This window comes from Triticum aestivum, chromosome 5A (genome assembly GCF_018294505.1).
Source record: "Triticum aestivum cultivar Chinese Spring chromosome 5A, IWGSC CS RefSeq v2.1, whole genome shotgun sequence".
NCBI lineage: Eukaryota > Viridiplantae > Streptophyta > Magnoliopsida > Poales > Poaceae > Triticum > Triticum aestivum.
In genome coordinates, this window is record NC_057806.1 from 248,244,730 (window position 1) to 248,269,087 (window position 24,358).

Genomic DNA, 24,358 nt, shown 5'->3' on the forward strand with positions numbered 1-24,358 from the left:
ATTGTTTATGGCATTTTTAGAATTTTTTATATTTTATAAGGGTTTTTATTTTTTTCGACGGAATTTTTTTAAAAAAAAACTTCCCGCCCGACTGGGCCTCCGCACCCGCGCTTCCCTCCTCCTCCGACTCGGGACCGGAGTCCCGAGCGCGCCTTCCACCGCCGCCGTGTCGGGCCTGGACACGGGCACCGCCGTCCCCTCCCGCAAGCCAGCGCCGCCTCCCCCTTTCCCCTTTAAATAGCGACCCCGGGGCCCCCTTGGACCCTGAGCCAGCCGCCCCCACCGCCTGCAACCCGCGCCGCTTCACCGCTGCTGTTGCGCCGCCGCGTTGTCGCCCCACCCCGCCGACGCCGCACCGCCGCCGCAGCCCCGCAGCCAAGCCGCACCGCCGTCGGAGCCTCGCCTCACCCGATCTTATCTCGCCGCCACCGGTTTTTCTCGAGGAACCGGTAAAAACCGCCAGCGTCGTCGGTTTTTTTTTCGTTTTGGACCGGTTATAACAGTTTTTTCTTCGGTTCCGCTATTTAGCGAACGTTTACCCGAACGTTTCTGTTCGCGGACGCGTTCGTTCGTTTGTCCCTGATAACGAACATTCGTTCGTTAGTATTTTCCTTTTCGTCTAGGGACATATCCGCGATTATTTTTATCACAGATTAGCCCGTAATCTTCAAATGCTCGTTACTTTTTAAACGTTCGTCCAAATATAGTGAAACCAATGCCAAAATCTTCGTCTCAAACCCCTCTTTCTAGATAATCAACTTGAACATGGTTTTCACAAATTAAAATTTGGTTTCAAGCAGATTCGAATTCGAACTTCTTTTAATTGTAGTTCGAGTTTCATAATTCCGATTTGATTGATTCTTTTTGCAAATCGAAGCACTTCAGTTGGACTTTCAGTTCGGACTTTCTCATCTGAGTATTACCCTTGCACCTATGCTTGAGTCCTTATGTATGTTGTTGTTTATTTGTGATAAAATTTCTGGAGTGTGGAGCATGCTACTACGAGTCTCTAGGGTTTGCAGATCGTCAGCAAGGCAAGTAACACTTTGATCATACCCCTATATTACCAAGTTTTTATGCATTAGTTTCAACCCTCAAACATTGCATGAGTAGGATCTGCTTAACATGTGGGTTATGGGAAGTAGATGATGAGGTGGAACCTATTGCCCTTTTTTTATATCAAGTGTTGGGAGTTACTTCTACGTTATGCTTATACTGCTATGCTATGCTCGTAGACGTGGTTTGGTTGAGTGTATCCATGACAGATGTGAGAGTTGTTAAATAGTGATTAACTTAAGGTAGCTACTTTAATACACATCTGGGTGGATTGGTTGAGGCACCCTGGAGCACCCAGTGGTTGTCTGGGCACCTGGAGCAATCCAGAGCTGTCGTGGGATATCCCGGAGCACCCGTGTGATCATCCTATGGTTCGCCACCCAGGATATAAGGGATCATAAGATTATTCATGCTAGAAACTTCTGTGTGCAGCCACAAGCCAATATGGGCTCTGGCATAGTTGAGTAAGTTGTGGGAACCCTTTCCATGATGGGCTAGCAGATGTAGGAGATTGTTGGTGTACCGGCCTATCTATCGGTTAAGGGGGCCTCTTCGGAAAGACTGTGTCTCGGTCATCCGTTTCTCAAACATCATGTAGTGCGAGAAATTCAATAGAGGACATAGATTCTTGTGGGGAAAAGTGCACAAACCTCTACGGAGTGTATAAACTAATCATGGTTAGCCATGTCCCCGGTTATGGACATCTTGAGTATCTAGTACTTGAATTATTATATTGATCTCATCACTCTTAATTAACGTTGTTGGGCTGTTAATTACTTCTTAATTGGGATTGAGTTGGAGGAACCTTCTCAATGTTTATCAACCAACTTTGTAGTTAAATTTTTTTATTCCTTTGCAGTAGGGAAAATTTGCTTTACGCAAACATGATAACCATAGAGCCTCCACCAGCCATATATGCATGTAGTGATAGCAGTTATTCTTGTTCATTGTTCTACAGTGTTATTTTGCCAGCATATTCCATGTGCTAACCCATTTTGGGCTGCAATGTATTATGTTGCAGACTTTTCAGACGAAGAGTAAGGTGGGCTAGGTCATTGTTTTGCACTCAGCTATGCCGTTGGAGTTTACTGACTCACTTTTGCCTTCGAAGCCTTCCGTTGTTATCTTCATTAGATGGCCTTCGGCCATATTATTTTAATAAGTACTCAGTTTGAGATATTCGATGTAATAAGTGTGTGATTGCACTCTGTTATAAACCCTTCAAGTACTATGTGTGTCAGCATTACTGATCCAGGGATGACACTTATGCACAGAGATTCGACCGTTTGAGGTTGGATCGCTACAAGATGGTATCAGAGCACACACTGACTGTAGGACGCGACCACTAAGATAAGCCTTAGGTCACTCTTCTCTACTCATTTATGACTCTTCTCCACTTTCCACTCTATAGATGATGGACCCAAGGAACAAGTTTGCGCAACCAGGTGAAGACACCCCTTTCGGACGACATTTAAAGGAAGCCACCAGATATTTGAACATCAGAATACCAAGCTTCACCGGGACCTACACCGCCACTCTACCTAAAGAAGAATGTTGGACCATTCGAGTACATGTTCCAGGAAGGACATTCACCCCAGTTACTAAGCCCATAGAGTTTTCCTTCGATGCACCAACCTGGAGTCTAGGAAAGAGCATGGCAGCTCACATCGCCATGGGACACATCGGTGAAGTCTACCACAAGGATCTTAAGGACACCATCTACCAGATATGTGGGCGCCGAGATGAGCAATGGGAGATGATCACCACCAGGAGGGACAAGTCCGTTGCAGCATACATCCAGGAATTGAACCAACAGATTCGTGACAAGGGAACCAGATGTGCGCCAGCATGATAGATCTAAAGAAGGTGATGATGACAAAGAACATGGAGCTATAAGAGGAACTCAAGTCTACATGCGATGGATACGAAGAGGAAATTGCAGTTCTATTGGAGAAGAATGAAGACCTAAAGAAGAAGCTAGGAGTATTCATGGGAGACCCTGCGCCAGGAGGTGACGACCATCCCGGAGACTACATCATCATCGACGACACTGACTCCGACCCCGACAATGATGATGACCATGAAGACGAAGCTGGAGCAAATATCATGGAGTCTTTTTCCGATCAAAATTTCTAGTCGACCACCAATTATCAGTAGTATTTCCCCATATATATAGAATAGTCCGAGTATTTTGTAACGGTAATCAGATCGATTGTATGCCCTTGTTTGAATTAAGTGGTGTGATATGATTGTGTTTGTCTCATGTGCACATGGGTAGTGATTTTCTCCCAAGAGCTCACTCTATTCTAATCTCTTCCCTCTAAACCCATCAGATTCCTCCGAGACGTGGCCCCAGATTTGTCTTCCCACCGGAGCTCACTCAGTTGATCCAGCAGTAGAATGGCTTGATGCAGCTACTAGTTCAGAACCAAGGCAACAACAACAACAATAACAACAACCCACCGCCACCACCTCGAGTTGACAACTTAGCCCGTTTTCTGAGGATGAATCCGCCGGTGTTTTCTAGTAGCACCGTTTTGATTGTTGCTGATGACTGGCTACGTAGGATTGGAAGGGAGTTGACCACTGTAGGTTGCACATATGCTGAGAAGGTGCGCTTTGCCACACACCAACTGGATGGACCCGCAGCCTCATGGTGGGAAAATTACACAACCACTTTTCCCATAGCCAATGTCACTTGGGATCAGTTCCAGCAAGCATTCCGCACTGCACATGTCTCAACTAGAGCTATGAGCATGAAGAAGCGTGAGTTTCGCAACTTACGCCAGGGAAAACTGTACGGTAGGGCAGTACATGGATGAGTTTAGTAAGTTATCTCGCTATGCCCCGGAGATGTGGCCACAGATGCCGCGAAGCAGGAGAAGTTTATGGAAGGGCTGAATGATGAACTGAGTATGCAGTTGATGGTGGCAACATTCACAAATTACCAGGAGCTGGTAGATAGGGCTCTTATGATTGAAGGGTAGAGAGCCGCAAAAGGAAATATGGACAAGGGAAGTATAATTCTGGAGCATCGCAGAAGCCTCGCTTTACCCCGAACTCGAGAGGATATACCCATAACCATGGAGGCCATACCCACAACGGAGGGAGTTTGCATAACCACAGTGGCCCCAAGAATGGGAATGGGTATGGAGGAAGCAACGGACAGAACCGTTCCAACCCAGCAACACGCCAGGAAGGATTTAAGTCACATTACTTGTTTCAAGTGCGGGAAGACTGGACACTATGCCACCGAATGCCCCAAAGCAAAGAATGGAAACGACAATGGAAGCTCTGGAAAGAAGCCCAACCCTTTAAACAGGGGACAGGTGAACTACGTTAACGTGGAGGAGGTTGAAGAGCAGCCAGCTGCAGTTTTAGGTAAGTTTTTGATTGAGTCATTTACTGCAATCGCTATTTTTGATACTAGTGCATCGCATTCATACATTTCGAGGGGGTTTGTGGATAAGTATAAGCTGCCCACCAAAGTTCTTAAGACACCTATGTTAGTAAGCTCGCTAGGAGATGAGTATATGGCAAGAAGAGGATGTTTTCAAATGCCATTAACCATAGGTAGACATGTTTCCCCTTGAGACCTAATAATTTTGGAGTCCCGGGGATTGGATATAATATTAGGTATGGATTGGTTATCGAAGTATGATGGAAACATCGATTGTGCTAGTAAGTCAATCTTAGACACCACTCCGGAGGGAAAAAGGATCAAGTATGTGTCTAGGCATGCGCCAAGGAGGACCCAAGTAAATTCCCTCTCTGGAGTTGTTCAGGAAGAAGTGCCTGTTGTGAAGGATTACCCGGATGTATTTCTCGAGGAATTACCAGGCATGCCACCAGACCAAGACATTGAGTTTTTGATAGAACTATTGCCAGGCACCAAACCAATATCGAAGAGACCGTATCGGATTCCCGCAAATGATCTGGAGGAAATTAAGAAGCAGATTAAGGAGTTACTCGAGAAAGGTTACATTCGACAAAGTTCGTCACCATGGGGAGCCCCAGTGCTCTTGGTTTAGAAGAAGGATGGATCTTTGAGAATGGTTGTTGATTATCGAGCATTGAGTGAAGTGACAATCAAGAACAAGTACCCACTACCGATGATCAATGATTTGTTTGACCAGCTGCAAGGAGCTAAAGTATTCTCTAAGATCGATCTGAGATCAGGATACCACTAGTTGAAGATCCGAGAACAGGATATACCTAAGACAACTTTTACCACAAGGTACGGGCTATATGAGTACACGGTTATGTCATTTGGATTGACTAATGCCCCTGCCTATTTCATGAGTATGATGAACAAGGTGTTCATGGAGTTTTTGGATAAGTTTGTAGTGGTGTTCATTGATGACATTTTGGTATACTCGCAGAATGAGGAGGAACACAAGGAACACTTGCGCTTAGTTCTCGAGAAGCACAAGGAACATTAGTTGTATGCCAAGTTTAGCAAGTGTGAGTTTTGGTTGAAAGAAGTTGTATTTCTTCGACATGTTATATCAGGAGAAGGTATAGCAGTAGACCCCACCAAAGTTTAGTCTGTCACTGAGTGGTTGGCACCCACCTTAGTTGGAGAGATCCGCAGTTTTCTGGGACTCGCAGGATATTACAGGAGGATCATTGAGAATTTGTCCAAGATTGCGAAACCCATGACAGAGTTGTTGAAGAAGGACACCAAGTTCAAATGGACCGAAGATTGTGAGGCCAGTTTTCAGGATTTGAGGAAACGTTTAGTTACAGCCCCAGTGCTGATTCTTCCAGACATACGCAAGGATTTCCATGTGTATTGTGACGCTTCTCGCTTAGGACTTGGAGGTGTACTGATGCAAGATGGAAGATTTGTTTCATATGCCTCACATCAGCTTCGACCTCATGAGTTAAATTATGCCAAGCATGATTTGGAGTTAGCAGCCGTAGTGCATGCGCTCAAGACTTGGAGACATTTTCTGATTGGAAACAGATGTGATGTGTACACGGATCACAAGAGTTTGAAGTATATTTGCACGTAGAAGGAGCTGAATCTCAGGCAAAGGAGATGGTTGGAGCTTATAAAGGATTATGATATGAAGTTGCACTATCACCCAGGAAAGGCCAATGTCATAGCAGACGCTTTGAGCCAAAAGAGTTATGCCAATACCCTCGTAAGCAGAGGCTTACCGTAGGAGTTAGTTGACGATCTCAAGGAACTTCGTTTGGAGATAGTTCCAAGAGGTTTCGCGACAACAATGGAGGTTCAGTCTACATTATGGGTAAAGATTCAAGAAGCTCAAAAGGAAGATAAGGAAATCATTGAGATAAAGGAGAAGATGAGCAAGGGGAAATCCAAGGGTTTCTGTGAGGATAAGCACGAGACCTTATGGTTTGAGGATCATATATATGTGCCCAATAATCCTAAGATTAGGAAGTTAATATATACTTTAGGAAGCTCATGACTCGCCATACTCGATTCACCCCGGAAACACCAAGATGTATTTGGATTGGAAGGAACATTTTTGGTGGACTGGAGTGAAGAAGGATATTGCCGAGTATGTAGCAGTATGCGATGTATGTCAGAGAGTGAAGGCAGAACATCAGAAGCCAGCGGGATTATTACAGCCTATGTCGATACCTCAATGGAAGTGGGACAAGCTTGGCATGGATTTTATCACCGGATTACCCAGGACCTGATCGGGATATGATTCAATCTCGGTAGTAGTTGATCGCTTAACCAAGGTAGCTCACTTTATTCGAGTGAAAACCACCTATACAAGCACGAAGTTGGCCAAGATATATATGACCAGGATCGTATGTCTGCATGGAGTTCCGAGGACCATTGTATCTGATAGAGGGACACAATTTACCTCGAAGTTTTGGAATCAATTGCACCAGACCTTGGTTACTAGACTAGAGTTCAGTACAGCCTTTCATCCGCAGACAGATGGACAAGCCGAGAGAGTCAATCAGATTTTGGAGGACATGTTGAGAGCTTGTGCGCAAGATTATGGATCTAGTTGGGATGACAATTTACCTTATGCAGAGTTCTCATACAACAACAGTTATTAGGCTAGTTTGAAGATGGCACCTTTCGAAGCTTTGTATGGAAGGAGGTGCAGGACACCATTAATGTGGGATGAAGTTGGAGACCGTTAGTTGTTTGGACCAGATTTGATCAAAGAGTCTGAAGAGAAGGTTAAGTTGATTCGAGATAGACTGAAGATAGCTCAGTCCAGGCAAAAGAGTTATGCCGATACTAAACGTAAGGAGGTAGTCTACGAAATTGGAGATAGAGCATATCTTCGAGTGTTACCACTACGAGGACTTAAACGATTTGGAGTTAAGGGAAAGTTAGCCCCGAGATTTGTAGGACCATACCGAGTTCTGGAACATATGGGAGAGGTTGCCTACAAGTTGGAGTTACCCGAAGGACTGTCAGGAGTTCATGATGTGTTTCACGTTTCCCAGTTGAAGACGTGCCATGCACAAATGGCCGATATTCCACTAAGAGATATAGTGCCCCTGGAAGCAATTCAGTTGGAGAGTGATTTGACCTATGAGGAGAAGCCCGTCAAGATTCCTGAGTTTGCCAGCCGAGTTACACGGAGCAAGGTTATCAAGTTTTGCAAAGTTCAGTGGAGCCACCATACCGAGGATGAAGCCACCTGGGAATGAGAGGAAGACCTACGGAAAGACCACCCGCACCTATTTTCTAGCCAACCCGAATCTTGAGGGCGGGATTCATCTTAAGAGGGGTAGGTTTGTAACATCCCAAATTTTCAATTTGGATGTTATACATAGGTCATCATATGCATATCATATTTTATTTGCATTTTTTGTGACCCTAGAAATCCTAAGCAACTCAAGGACCCATGGAGAGAGTTGGGGATTTCATTTATTTTCATATTTGAATTTTCTCAAATTTGAAAAAGAGAATCATTTGGATTTTAATAATTTTACTCTCTGAAATATTCCCAATATTAAAATAAATCAGTGCAGATAAAATGACTTCTCCAAAATAAGAGGGGAATATTGGAGGAAAATGTTAAAATCAAATAAATATTTTTTTGGAATTTTATTTTCTATTTTATTTGAATTAGAAAAATATGCATTTTTGAAAATTTTATTATTAGGCCAGAAAAATGTTCACTCTGTTCTAAATATTTTATTTAGACGGTGAAAATTGTTTTTGGCATTTGCAGAATTTTTTAATGTTTTATAAGGGTTTTTGTTTTTTGGCGAATTTTTTTTAAAAAAAACTTCCCGCCCGACTCGGCCGGAGGCCTAGCCGAGCAGGCTGGCCGCAGCCGCGCCACCCTCCTCCTCCGACTCGTGACCGTAGTCCCGAGCACGCTCGCCGCCGCCGCCATGTCCGTCCTGCACACGGGCACCGCCGCCCCTTCTCGCAAGCCACCGCCGCCTCCCCCTTTCCACTTTAAATAGCGACCCCGGGGCCCCCCTTGGACCCCGAGCCAGCCGCCGCCGCCTGCAACCCGCGCCGCCATGCTGCCTCGCCGCTGCTCTGCCTCCGCCGCGCCGTCGCCCCACCCCGCCGACGCCGCAGCCCCGCAGCCAAGCCGCATCGCCGCCGAGGCTCGCCTCGCCGGATCTCATCTCGCCATCGTCGGTTTTTCTCAAGGAACCGGTAAAAACCGTCGTCATCGCCAGTTTTTTTGGTTTTTGGTTTTGGATTGGTTAGATCGGTTTTTTTCTTCGGTTCCGCTATTTAGCGAACTTTTACTCGAACGTTTCTGTTCGTGAACGCGTTCGTTCATTTGTCTCTGATAACGAACGTTCGTTCGTTAGTCTTTTCTTTTTATTTGATTTTTCAGCCAGTGACCTATCCGCGATTATTTTTATCACAGATTAGCCCCTGATCTTCAAGCGCTCGTTACTTTTTAACCGTTCATCCAAATCCAGTGAAACCAACACCAAAATCTCTCGAACCCCTCTTTCTAGATAATCAACTTGAACATGGTTTTGACAAATTAAAATTTGGTTTCAAGAAAATTTGAATTTGAACTTCTTTTGATCGTAGTTCGAGTTTTGTAATTCTGATTTGATTGAATCTTTTTGCAAATCGAAGCACTTCAGTAGAACTTTTAGTTTGGACTTTCTCATATGAGTTTTACCCTTGCACCTATGCTTGAGTGCTTATGTATGCTCTTGTTTGTTTGCGCTAGAATTTCCGGAGTGCGAAGCGTGCTACTACGAGTCTCTACGGTTTGCAGATCGTCAGCAAGGCAAGTAACACTTTGATCATACCCCTTTATTACCCAGTTTTTACGCATTAGTTTCAACCCTCAAACAATGCATGAGTAGGATCTGCTTAACATGTGGGTTTTGGGAAGTAGATGATGAGGTAGAACCTATTGCCCTTTTTTATATCAAGCCTTGGGAGTTACTTCTACGTTATGCTTATACTGATATGCTATGCTCGTAGACATGGTTTGGTTGAGTGTATCCATGACAGATGTGAGAGTTGTTAAATAATGGTTAACTTAAGGTCGCTACTTTAATACACATCTAGGTGGATTGGTTGAGGCACACTGGAGCACCCAGTGGTTGTTTGGGCACCTGGAGCAATCCAGAGTTGTCCTGGGATATCTCAGAGTACCCGTGTGATCATCCTATGGTTTTCCACCCAGGCTTAAAGGGATCATAAGATTATTCATGCTAGAAACTTCTGTGTGCAGCCACAAGCCAATATGGTCTCTCGCATAGTTGAGTTAGTTGTGGGAATCCTTTCTAGGATGGGCTAGCAGATGTAGGGAATTGTAGGTGTGCCGGCTATCTATCGGTTAAGGGGACCTCTTCAGAAAGACTGTGTGTCGGTCATCCGTCTCAAACATCATGTAATGAGAGAAATTCAATAGAGGAGATCAAGTCTTGTGGGGAAAAGTGTGCAAACCTCTGCAGAGTGTATAAACTAATCGTGGTTAGCCGTGTCCACGGTTATGGACATCTTGAGTATCTGGTACTTGAATTATTATATTGATCTCATCACTCTTAATTAATGTTGTTGGGTTGTTAATTACTTCTTAATTGGGATTGAGTTGGAGGAACCTTCTCAATGTTATCAACCAACTTTGTAGTTAAACAAAATTTATTCCTTTGAAGTAGGAAAAAATTGGCTTTACGCAAACATGATAACCATAGAGCCTCCACCAGCCATATATGCATGTAGTGATAGCAGTTATTCTTGTTCATTGCTCTATAGTGTTATTTTGCCAGCATATTCCATGTGCCAACCCATTTCAGGCTGCAACGTATTATGTTGCAGACTTTTCAGGCAAAGAGTAAGGTGCGCTAGGTCGTTGTTTTGCACTCAACTATGCCGTTGGAGTTGATGGACTCACTTTTGCCTTCGAAGCCTTCCGATGTTATCTTCATTAGATGGCCTTCAGCCATATTATTGTAATAAGTACTCTGTTTGAGATATTGATGTAATAAGTGTGTCATTGCACTCTGTTATAAACCCTTCAAGTACTATGTGTGTGTCAGCATTACCGATCCAGGGATGACACTTATGCACAGAGATTCGACCGTATGAGATTGGATCGCTACAGTAGTGATAGTCGTAGAAGCAATAGTTGGCGAGACGACAATGATGCTTCGATGGAGATCAAGGTGTCAAGACGGTGACGATGGTGATCATGCGGTGCTTTGGAGATGGAGATCAAAGGCACACGATGATGATGGCCATATCATATCACTTATTTGATTGCATGTGATGTTTATCTTATTTTGCTTAGTACAACGGTAGCATTATGAGATGGTCCCTTACTAAAATTGCAAGGTAGAAGTGTTCTCCCTGAGTATGCACCATTGCGACAGTTCTTCATGCTGAGACACCACGTGATGATCGGGTGTGATAAGCTCTACGTTCACATACAACGGGTGCAAGCCAGTTTTGCACATGCAGAATACTCGGGTTAAACTTGACGAGCCTAGCATATGCAGATATGGCCTCGGAACAGTGAGACCGAAAGGTCGAACATGAATCATATAGTAGATATGATCAACATAGTGATGTTCACCATTGAAAACTACTCCATCTTACGTGATGATCGGACATGGTTTAGTTGATATGCATCACGTGATTACTTAGATGATTAGAGGAATGTCTATCTAAGTGGGAGTTCTTAAGTAATATGATTAACTAAACTTAAATTTATCATGAACTTAGTTTTGATAGTATTTGTATATCTATGTTGTAGATCAATTGCTCGCATATAGCTTCACTGTTTTATTTATGATATGTTCCTAGAGAAAACTATGTTTAAAGATGTTAGTAGCAATGATGCGGACTAGCTCCGTGATCTGAGGATTATCCTCATTGCTACACAGAAGAATTATGTCCTTGATGCACCGCTAGGTGACAGACCTATTGCAGGAGTAGATGCAGATGTTATGAATGTTTGGAAAGCTCGGTATGATGACTACTTGATAGTTTAGTGCGCCATGCTTTACGGCTTAGAACCGGGACTTCAAAGACATTTTGAACGCCACGGAGTATATAAGATGTTCCAAGAGCTGAAATTGGTATTTCAGACTCATGCCCGAGTCGAGAGGTATGAGACCTCTGACAAAGTATTTTGCCTACCAGATGGAGGAGAATAGCTCAGCTAGTGAGCATGTGCTCAGAATGTCTGAGTACTACAATCACTTGAATCAAGTGGGAGTTTATCTTCCAGATAAGATAGTGATTGACAGAGTTCTCTAGCCACTATCACCAAGTTATTAGAACTTCGTGATGAACTATAATATGCAAGGGATAATGGAAATGATTCCCAAGCTCTTCGCGATGCTGAAATTGGCAAAGGTATAAATCAAGAAAAAGCATCAAGTGTTGATGGTTGACATGACCACTAGTTTCAAGTAAAAGGGCAAGGGAAAGAAAGGTAACTTCAAGAAGAATGGCAAGCAAGTTGCCACTCCAGTGAAGAATTCCAAAGCTAGACCTAAGCCAGAAACTGAGTGCTTCTACTTCAAAGGGAATGGTCACTGGGAGCGGAACTACCCCAAATACTTGGCGGATAAGAAGGATGGAAAAGTGAACAGAAGTATATTTCATATACATGTTATTGATGTGTACTTTACTAGTGTTCATAGTAACCCCAAGGTATTTGATACCGGTTCAGTTGCTAAGATTAGTAACTCGAAACAGGAGTTGCAAAATGAACAGAGACCAGTTAAGGGCAAGGTGACGATGTGTGTTGGAAATGATTCCAAGGTTGATAAGATCACCATCGACACTCCTTTTACCTTCGGGATTGGTGTTGAACCTAAAATAAATGTTATTTGGTGTTTGCGTTGAGCATGAATATGATTAGATCATGTTTATTGCAATACATTTATTCATTTAAGTCAAAGAATAATTGTTGTTCTGTTTACATGAATAAAACCTTCTATGGTCATACACTTAATATAAATTGAATCTCGATCGTAGTGATACACATATTCATAATATTGATGCCAAAAGATGCAAAGGTGATAATGATAGTGCAAGATACTTGTGTCATAGCCGTTTAGGTCATATTGGTGTAAAGCGCATGAAAAAACTCCATGCGGATGGACTTTTGGAATCACTTGATTATGAATCATTTGATGCTTGCGAACCATGCCTCATGGGCAAGATGACTAAGACTCCGTTCTCCGGAACAATGGAGTGAGCCACTAACTTATTGGAAATAATACATACCGATGTATGCGGTCCGATGAGTGTTGAGGCTCGTGGTTGGTATCGTTATTTTCTGATCTTCACAGATGATTTGAGCAGATATGAGTATATCTACTTAATGAAACACAAGTCTGAAATGTTTGAAAAGTTCAAAGAATTTCAGAGTGAAGTGGAGAATCATCGTAACAAGAAAATAAAGTTTCTATGATCTGATCACGGAGACGAAATATTTGAGTTACGAGTTTGTCCTTCAGTTGAAACAAAGACGAATAGTTTCGCAACTCATGCCACCTGGAACACCACAGCGCAATGGTGTGTCCGAATGTCATAACCGTACATCATTAGCTATAGTGCGATCTATGATGTCTCTTACCGATTTACCACTATTGTTTTGGGGTTATGCATTAGAGACAGATGCATTCACGTTAAATAGGGCACCGTCTAAAAATCCGTTGAGAGGACACCATATGAACTATGGTTTAGCAAGAAACCTAAGCTGTCATTTCTTAAAGTTTGGGGTTGTGATGCTTATGTGAAAAAGTTTCAGCCTGATAAGATCAAACCCAAATCGGATAAGTGTGTCTTCATAGGATACCCAAAAGAAACTATTGGGTACACCTTCTATCATAGATCGGAAGGCAAGATCTTTGTTGCTAAGAGTGGATCCTTACTAGAGAAGGAGTTTCTCTCGAAAGAAGTGAATGGGAGGAAAGTAGAACTTGATGAGGTAATTGTACCTTCTCCCGAATTGGATAGTAGTTCATCACAGAAATCAGTTCCAGTGATGCCTACACCAATTAGTGAGGAAGTTAATGATGATGATCATGAAACTTCAGATCAAGTTACTACCGAACCTCGTAGGTCAACCAGAGTACGTTCCGCACAAGAGTGGTACGGTAATCCTATTCTAGAAGTCATGTTACTAGACCATGATGAACCTACGAACTATGAGGAAGCGATGGTGAGCCCAGATTCCGCGAAATGGTATGAGGAAGCGATGATGAGCCCAGATTCCGTGAAATGGCTTAAGGCCATGAAAGCTGAGATGTGATCCATGTATGAGAACAAAGTATGGACTTTGATTGACTTGCCCGATGATCGGTGGGCCATTCAGAATAAATGGATCTTCAAGAGGAAGACGGTCGCTGATAGTAGTGTTACTATCTACAAAGCTCGAATTGTCACAAAAAGGTTTTCGACAAGTTCAAGGTGTTGACTACAATGAGATTTTCTCACTCATATCGATGCTTAAAAGTGTGTCCGAATCATGCTAGCAGTTGTCGCATTTTATGAAATCTGGCAAATGGATATCAAAACTACATTCCTTAATGGATTTATTAAAGAAGAGTTGTATATGATGCAACCATAAGGTTTTGTCGATCCTAAAGGTGCTAACAAAGTGTGCAAGCTCCAGCGATCCATCTATGGACTGGTGCAAACATCTCAGAGTTGGAATATACGCTTTGATGAGTTGATCAAAGCATATAGTTTTATACAGACTTTTGGAGAAGCCTGTATTTACAAGAAAGTGGGTGGGAGCTTTGTAGCATTTATGATATCGTATATGGATGACATATTGTTGATCCGAAATGATGCTGAATTTCTGGATAGCATAAAAGGAAACTTGAATAAGAATTTTTCAATGAAAAACCTCGATGAATTTGCTTACATATTGGGCATCAAGATCTATAGAGATAGATCAAGATGCTTGATAAATTTTTCAATGAGTACATTCCTTAACAAGTTTTTGAAGTAGTTCAAAATGGAACAATCAAAGAAGGAGTTCTTGCCTGTGTTGCAAGGTATGAAGTTGAGTAAAGACTCAAAACCCGACCACGGCAGAAAATAGAAAGAGAATGAAAAGTCATTCCCTATGCCTCGGTCATAGGTTCCATAAAGTATGTTATGCTGTGTACCAGACCTATTGTATACCTTAGCATGATTTTGGCAAGGGAGTACAATAGTGATCTAGGAGTAGATCACTGGACAGCGGTCAAAATTATCCTTAAAGGACTAAGGAAATATTTCTCGATTATGGAGGTGATAAAGGAGTTTGTCGTAAAGAGTTACGTCGATGCAAGCTTTTGACACCGATCTAGATGACTCTAAGTCTCGATCTAGATACATATTGAAAGTGGGAGCAATTAGCTAGAGTAGCTCCGTGTAGAGTATTATAGACAAAGAAATTTGCAAAATACATACGGATCTGAATGTTGCAGACCTGTAGACTAAACTTCTCTCACAAGCAAAACATGATCACTCTTTGGGTGTTAATCACATAGTGATGTGAACTAGATTATTGACTCTAGTAAACCCTTTGGGTATTAGTCACATGAAGATGTGAATGTGAACTAGATTATTGACTGATAGAGGCTAAGGTGTCCCGATGTTTCGATGAGATGGTGGCTATCGTTTTCTGTGGGAGTCGACCTTGATGATCCGACTACGAACGTGCGAGACGTCGCGCCTTAGCAATCGCTAAACCAACTTCCGAGGGTTATTGACCACGCCGGAGCACGATCAACCTGACCACAAGGGTCTGTTTCCTGCGAGCAAAGGAAGAACAAGCAAGAAACTGAGATTGCAATCGGGATATTGCGAATATAAGATGAAAGCTTTATTGATCAAGGTGGGGTTCTGTGACGTCTTGGTTTGGTCGTTGGACACAAACGAAGTACGCGAAGTTGCAGCTATGGCGAACTTTTAATCTAAACAAAACCCAAAGTCTAAACGACGCCCTAAGGGGTATATATATGGAGGAAGAGGGGGGAATTTTGTGGCCCTTGAGGATGGGGTCCGAAACCAACCCTAACTCTTGTTTCCCCACACATATGGACTCTAAAAATAGCCTATACTTAAGTATTTCTAAATTACATGGGCCTGGGCCATTAATAAGGTGACGCAGCACCTAGAATAGCCTATGGACGAATATTATCAAGTGGCATCCTGTATATTTCGTCCAAGGCTTCATGCACTCCTTATGGCGGCTTCAAAGTCCTGAAATCATCACTTGTAACTCCGTTCTTGATCCCCTTGCGCATGCCATCAACTCCATGCGTGTTCTTGCTCCAATGTTCATCCTTCTCCAAGCTAGGCCCTTCATTTGTAAGCAAAACAAATGTATCCAATTTAGGCAGCATCATAATCTCATGAACATTAGAATCATTACCAAGAAACGAAAGTACCTGGTAATTTAATTGGCGTGCGCGAGCTCTAGTAATTGGTCCAGTATATGTAACAGTAGGGGCTGTGGGTGTAACAATGGTATTGATGTCCTCATCATCCTCCCCTTCTTGAAATGAAGTCGTCCTCGACGGAAGCGCATCTTCCTCACCCAAATAAGGCTTCAAATCTGCAATGTTAAAAGTGGGACTAACCCCAAAATCTACAGGTAGCTCAAGTTTATATGCATTATCATTTATTTTCTCTAACACCTTAAAAGGACCATCAGCACGTGGCATTAGCTTTGATTTGCGCAGATTAGGAAATCTATCTTTACGCAAATGTAACCAAACAAGATCTCCAGGCGCAAACACAACATGTTTTCTACCCTTATCTCCAGCAAGTTTATATTTAGCATTCATACGCTCAATGTTTTCCTTAGTTAACTCATGCATTTTTAAAATCAATTCAGAACGTTCTTTAGCATCAAAATTAACCTTCTCTGAAGATGGAAGAGGCAACAAATCAATAGGTGCACGAGGTAGGAAACCATACACAATTTCAAAAGGGCACATCTTAGTAGTAGAATGCAATGAACGATTATAAGCAAATTCAATATGAGGCAAGCATTCTTCCCACATTTTCTTGTTATTCTTCAAAACAGCCCTAAGCATAGTAGACAATGTTCTATTGACTACTTCAGTTTGTCCATCAGTTTGGGGGTGACAAGTAGTACTAAAAAGCAGCTTAGTCCCCAACTTAGCCCATAAACATCTCCAAAAGTGGCTAAGAAATTTAGTATCACGATCTGAAACAATAGTATTTGGCACACCATGTAAGCGAATAATTTCACGAAAGAACAAATCAGCAACATTAACAGCATCATCGCTTTTATGACATGGTATAAAGTGTGCCATTTTCGAGAACCTATCCACGACAACAAATATGCTATCCCTCCCCTTCTTTGTTCGAGGTAAACCTAAAACAAAGTCCATAGATATATCCTCCCAAGGAACACTAGGTACAGGCAAAGGCATATATAAACCATGAGGATTGAGTCGTGACTTAGCTCTTTGACATGTAGTGCAGCGAGCAACAAAACGCTCAACATCCCGTCTCATCTTTGGCCAAAAGAAATGTGTAGCAAGTATATCCTCCGTCTTCTTGACGCCAAAGTGTCCCATTAATCCTCCTCCATGCGCCTCCTGCAACAACAAAAGACGAACGGAGCTAGCTGGAATGCATAGCTTGTTAGCACGAAACACAAATCCATCGTTAAGAACGAACTTGTTCCAAGTTCTCCCTTCCTTACAATTCTGCAATACATCTTTAAATTCAGCATCATGAACATATTGATCTTTGATGGTCTCCAAACCAAATATTTTAAAGTCAAGTTGTGAAAGCATAGTATAACGACGAGACAAGGCATCAGCAATAACATTTTCTTTACCCTTCTTGTGTTTAATGACATAAGGGAAAGTCTCAATGAATTCAACCCATTTAGCATGTCTACGGTTCAGTTTTGCTTGACTTTTAATGTGTTTCAAAGATTCATGATCAGAATGTATAACAAATTCCTTGGGCCATAAATAATGTTGCCATGTTTCTAAGGTCCGAACAAGAGCATATAATTCTTTATCATAAGTAGAATAGTTCAGACTAGGCCCACTCAATTTTTCAGAAAAGTATGCAACAGGTTTTCCATCTTGTAATAACACACCTCCTAATCCAATTCCACTAGCATCACATTCAAGCTCAAAAGTCTTATTGAAATTAGGAAGTTGGAGTAAAGGAGCATGTGTCAACTTATCTTTCAATACCGTGAAGGCTTCTTCCTGTGCGGTACCCCAAACAAAAGGCACATCCTTCTTTGTAAGCTCGTTGAGAGGTGCAGCAATGGTGCTGAAATCTCTCACAAAACGCCTATAGAAACCAGCGAGGCCAAGGAAACTCCTCACTTGTGTGACCGTTTTGGGCTGCGGCCAACTCTCAATAGCTTCAATCTTGGCTTTATCAACTTCAATTCCCTGTGGAGTAACAACATAGCCAAGAAAAGATACTCGGTCGGTGCAAAAGGTGCACTTTCCAAGGTTTCCAAACAAACGTGCATCACGTAGAGCAATAAAAACAGCACGTAAATGTTCCAAATGTTCCTCCAAAGATTTGCTATAAATCAATATGTCATCAAAGTAAACTACCACAAATCGTCCAATGAAAGCACGTAAAACTTCGTTCATTAACCTCATGAAAGTACTAGGTGCATTAGTTAACCCAAAAGGCATGACTAACCACTCATATAATCCAAACTTAGTTTTAAATGCTGTTTTCCATTCATCACCCAATTTCATACGAATTTGATGGTATCCACTACGCAAATCAACTTTGGAGAATATTGTAGAGCCACTCAATTCATCAAGCATATCATCTAGCCTAGGAATAGGATGACGATAACGAATAGTAATATTATTAATGCCTCTACAATCAACGCACATACGCGACGTACCATCCTTTTTCGGCACTAAAATGATAGGAACAGCACAAGGACTAAGGGATTCGCGTATATAACCTTTGTCGAGCAGTTCTTGTACTTGACGCATAATCTCCTTCGTCTCCTCTGGATTGGTACGGTATGGTGCACGGTTGGGTAGCGAAGCACCGGGAATTAAGTCAATTTGATGCTCAATCCCTCGAATAGGTGGTAATCCCGGTGGCACGTCTTGTGGAAAGACGTCAGCGAACTCCTGCAAAATGTTAGTGACAGCAGGGGGCAAAGAGGAAGGCACGTCCTCGAATGAAAATAATGCCTCTTTGCACACAAAAGCATAGCAAACAGATTTGCTAAAATCTAGCTCATCAATATCAGATTTGGTGGCAAGTAAACATGCACTTTTCAATTTAATTTCAGAAACAACAGTAGATGGTTTATTATTAGGCTTCATTTGGTGCTCAAATTCTTTTGCCACAATCTGATTTTCACTCTTATTTGTCTCCTGTTTTGCTTTATTAGCTCTATTAATATCATCTTTCAAAATGGAATCAGGAGTCATAGGAAGCAAAGTAATATTTTTATCGTTATGAACAAGAGTATACTGATTGTTTCTACCATGGTGTACAGAATTTTTATCAAATTGCCATGGTCTACCAAGTAATAAGGAACATGCTTGCATAGGTACCACATCACAATCAACATAATCAGCATATGTAGAGATACTAAAATGCACACGAACAGTACGTGTTACCTTAACCTTGCCGCTGTTGTTGAACCATTGGATGTAGTAAGGATGTGGATGTGGTCTTGTGGTGAGAGATAGCTTCTCCACCATCTCCATGCTAGCCAAGTTATTGCAGCTCCCTCCATCTATGATCACGCGAACAGAACGTTCCTTCACAACTCCCTTTGTATGGAACAAATTATGCCTCTGATTTTGCTCAGCTTGTGTAACCTGCACACTCAAAACACGTTGAGCAACTAAACATTCATACCTGTCAGCATCTTCAGGAGCCATGTATTGCGTCTCATGATCAGAATCGTCTCCACCGTGTTCTTCACGTGTAATAAGAGCCAAAGTCTCCTCATCATAGTCACTAGCGGACTCATACCCACCATCCTCAGTAACAATCATCACACGCTTAGATGGGCATTCTCTCGCATAATGACCTCCACCCTTGCAACGTCGACAAATAATATCATGTGTTTGCCCTGTTGATGCCATGGATGAAGAAGAGCTCTTTGCAGGCCCAGAAGGTGTGCTCTTGGCAGATAGTGGTGATTGTGCCTGCTTTATTGTATCACGGTTGGAGGTGGCAGCCGACGGAGGCGCCGGTGTAGCAGAACGTGTGGAAGTAGATGATGCACGTGGTGTCCATGATGAAGGTCGACCTGCAGAAAAGTTAGTCCGCGCCAATGCCTGTCGATCCTGCACTTCACGTTCAGCTTTACAAGCAAGATGGAATAAACGAGTGATATTAGTATACTCCTTATACTCTAGAATCGTCTGAATCTCTCTATTTAATCCACCCATAAAACGTGCAAGCATAGCTTCATTCTCCTCAACAATACCACATCTAATCATGCCAGTTTGTAATTCCTGATAATATTCTTCTACAGAATTTTTTCCCTGTCTTAAGCGCTGCAATTTTTGAAGTAATTCACGTTGATAATATGGTGGAACCCAACGAGTACGCATAGCAGTTTTCAAAGCAGCCCAAGTAGCCGGAATAGGATATAATCTACAATGCTCAGACCACCAAACACATGCAAAACTAGTGAATGCACAAACAGCAGCAGGAACACGTCTCTCCTCGGGATATTGTAAACATGTAAATCGTTGTTCAGTTTCTAACTCCCAAGTAAGATATATATCAGGAACATATCTACCCTCAAATGGTGGAATATTCAATTTTAGTTTAGGGAGATGGTCATGATCTCGTACCTGAGGGTGAGCCCTACCATTGCCATTATTTGCATGTGGACGACCTGGTGGTTGCTGTGCTGGTGGTGGCACGTAGTTCTGATTTTGATCAACCTCATCCTCATAATCTCCCACATAATCATCCTCCTCCACATCAGCAGTAGGAGCCACAGAAGTATCAACAGCAGCACCAGCAGTTTGGCCCGACTGAAGAGGGACACGGCTCGCTCGGCGGAGGGCTGTTTCCCGACGTGGAGGTAGTCGATGTTGTTGCTGTTGTTGCAGAGGTGCGGCAGGAGCAGCCGGTGGTGGTGGTGGAAAACGCGAAAGCAATTCAGCAAACTTGTTATCGAGCTTTGTTTCAAACGTCTTCTCCATGCCATCTATCTTCTCCATGGCCTCTTCAAATCTGTTTATCACATCTTGCACCTGTCCACTCATCATTTGCTGAAACGTATCATGAAGCTCCTTGTTCGTCAAGTTCTCCCAGTCAGTCTCGTCGGCTTGTGATCCTGGCATGGTTAGCAGCAATAGAAACACACAAGAATATGATCCTACAGACTACTAACAAGTGGTGGTGGTGGCGGGTGTCACAAATCCGTCAAGCAAATCTCAAATTCTTACCAGTTCTTACCCAGCAGCAGGCGGTGATCGGCAACCGTTGTAGTCAAAACTCTCAAAAGCTTGGATAGAGCGATTGCCAGGGAGAGTCAAACGCACGACGTAGATGTATGTGGAGCTGGGAAGGCTTATAGTATGGTAGCAAAAAGGGTCAGCAATAATCAATTCAGAGATGCAAAGTTGAATAAACGCTCAACGACGGTACTGTGCTGGTCCTAGGCTAGACCGTGCTAGAGACGCGAGCCTAGAACACTAACAAAATCACGGCGCTGCACGTAAATAAGGGAAAAGCACACTCTGGAACTCTTTTTTTCGCTCTTTTTTTTGCGCTCCTTTTTTTTGCGCTCCTCTTTTTTTTGCGAAAAATCACTATAATGGCGAGTGTCTCAAAACTCTTCCCTCGTCAAACTGATAGGATGGGCACGAATTTTTTTTTCACTTTTTTTCGGAAATCAGGGCAGCGACGACGAAAAAGTGCGACAAAAAATCACTATGATGGCACGTGGCTCAAAAGACTCAGAAAAGCCTAAAAATAGGATAGGGAAAAAATTGCCCGTGAAAATTTTGGCCTAAAAACTGCCCGGGGGTCTCCAGACTCTTTTTTTTCGAGACCTACGCAAGCAAGGAAACACGAATCAGAATTTAGATTGATATCAAGAACAAACCTAATATGAGAAGAACTCGGATTGGTGGTGGATATATGGTTGTGGTATATGGCAGCGGTGGTGGTATATGGTAGCGGTGGTGGTATATGGATACAGATTGGTGGTGGTATATGGATACGGATTGGTGGTGGTATATGGATATGGATTCAGAGCGGTGGCGGATAAGCAAAAGTGGTAGATGGGCGATGATGATGGTGCGGCGGCGGCGTGACAACTTATGACCAGAACTCGAAACTCTAAAAGACTAGACTCTAAGACCAGCAACTTGACACGACGATGCAACCGCAAATTCAACAAAGCAAAAACCCTAAAAAGATTATGCAAAGGCTCAGATTGGTTCGGATATGATGAACTAACCCTAATTTTTTTTCTGGCTTTTTCGTGGACTGTAGGTATGAAGAACAGACTCGATCTAATCTACGAAAAACTGTAAAATCTCACCGAGCAACCTGGAAATCTGATACCACTTGATAGAGGCTAAGGTGTCCCGATGTTTCGATGAGATGGTGGCTATCGTTTTCTGTGGGAGTCGACCTTGACGATCCGACTACGAACGTGCGAGACGTCGCGCCTTAGCAATCGCTAAACCAACTTCCGAGGGTTATTGACCACGCCGGAGCACGATCAACCTGACCACGAGGGTCTGTTTCCTGCGAGCAAACGAAGAACAAGCAAGAAACTGAGATTGCAATCGGGATATTGCGAATATAAGATGAAAGCTTTATTGATCAAGGTGGGGTTCTGTGACGTCTTGGTCTGGTCGTTGGACACAAACAAAGTACGCGAAGTTGCAGCTATGGCGAACTTTTAATCTAAACAAAACCCAAAGTCTAAACGACGCCCTAAGGGCTGTATATATGGAGGAAGAGGGGGGAATTTCGTGGCCCTTGAGGGTGGGGTCCGAAACCAACCCTAACTCTTGTTTCCCCACACATACGGACTCTAAAAATAGCCTATACTTAAGTATTTCGAAATTACATGGGCCTGGCCCATTAATAAGGTGACGCAGCACCTAGAATAGCCTATGGACAATTATTATGAAGTGGCATCTTGTATATTTCGTCCAAGGCTTCATGCACTCCTTATGGCGGCTTCAAAGTCCTGAAATCATCACTTGTAACTCCGTTCTTGATCCCCTTGCGCATGCCATCAACTCCATGCGTGTTCTTGCTCCAATGTTCATCCTTCTCCAAGCTAGGCCCTTCATTTGTAAGCAAAACAAATGTATCTAATTTAGGCAGCATCATAATCTCATGAACATTAGAATCATTACCAAGAAACGAAAGTACCTGGTAATTTAATTGGCGTGCGCGAGCTCTAGTAATTGGTCCAGTATATGTAACAGTAGGGGCTGTGGGTGTAACAATGGTATTGATGTCCTCATCATTGACTCTAGTGCAAGTGGGAGACTGAAGGAAATATGACCTAGAGGCAATAATAAAGTTGTTATTGAAATTTCCTTATATCATGATAAATGTGTACTATCCATGCTAGATTTGTATTAACCGGAAATTTAGTACATTTGTGAATACATAGACAAACAAAGTGTCCCTAGTATGCCTCTACTTGACTAGCTCGTTAATCAAAGATGGTTAAGTTTCCTATCCATAGACATGTGTTGTCAATTGATGAACGGGATCACATCATTAGAGAATGACGTGATGGACAAGACCCATCCGTTAGCTTAGCACTATGATCGTTTAGTTTATTGCTATTGCTTTCTTCATGACTTATACATTTTCCTTAGACTATGAGATTATGCAACTCCCGAATACCGGAGGAACACCTTGTGTGCTATCAAATGTCACAACATAACTAGGTGATTATAAAGATGCTCTACAGGTGTCTCCGATGGTGTTTGTTGAGTTGGCATAGATCGAGATTAGGATTTGTCACTCTGATTGTTGGAGAGGTATCTCTGGGCCCTCTCGGTAATGCACATCACTATAAGCCTTGCAAGCAATGTGACTAATGAGTTAGTTATGGGATGATGCATTACGGAACGAGTAAAGAGACTTGCCAATAATGAGATTAAACTAGGTATGATGATACCGACGATCGAATCTCGGGCAAGTAACACACTGATGACAAAGGGAACAACGTATGTTGTTGTGTGGTTTGACCGATAAAGATCTTCGTAGAATATGTGGGAGCCAATATGAGTATCCAGGTTTCGCTATTGGTTATTGACCTGAGATATATCTCGGTCATGTCTACATAGTTCTCGAACCCGTCGGGTCCGCACGCTTAACGTTCGATGATGATTTGTATTATGAGTTATGTGATTTGATGATCGGAGTTTGTTCGGAGTCCCGGATGAGATCACGGACATAACAAGGAGTCTCGAAATGGTCGAGACATAAAGATCGATATATTGGAAGGTTATATTCGGACATCGGAAAGGTTTTGAGTGGTTCAGGTATTCTTCGGAGTACCGGAGAGTTATGGGAATTCATCGGGGGAAGTATTGGGCCTTCATGGGCCTTAGTGGAAAGGAGAGAAGGGCCACAAGGGGAGGCCGCGCGCCCCCATGGGCTGGTCCGAATTGGACTAGGGAGGGGGCGGCGCCCCCCTCTTTTGTTCTCCCTCTCCTCTCCTTCCTTCTTCTCCTACATGGACTAGGAAAGGGGGAAACCTACTCCTACTAGGGGTAGGAATCCCCCCTTGGGCGTGCCCCTTGAGGCCACCCCTCCTCCTCCCCTCCTTTATACGGGGGAGGGGGGCACCCCATAGACACACAAGTTGGTCTTTAGACGTGTGCGATGCCCCCTCCACAG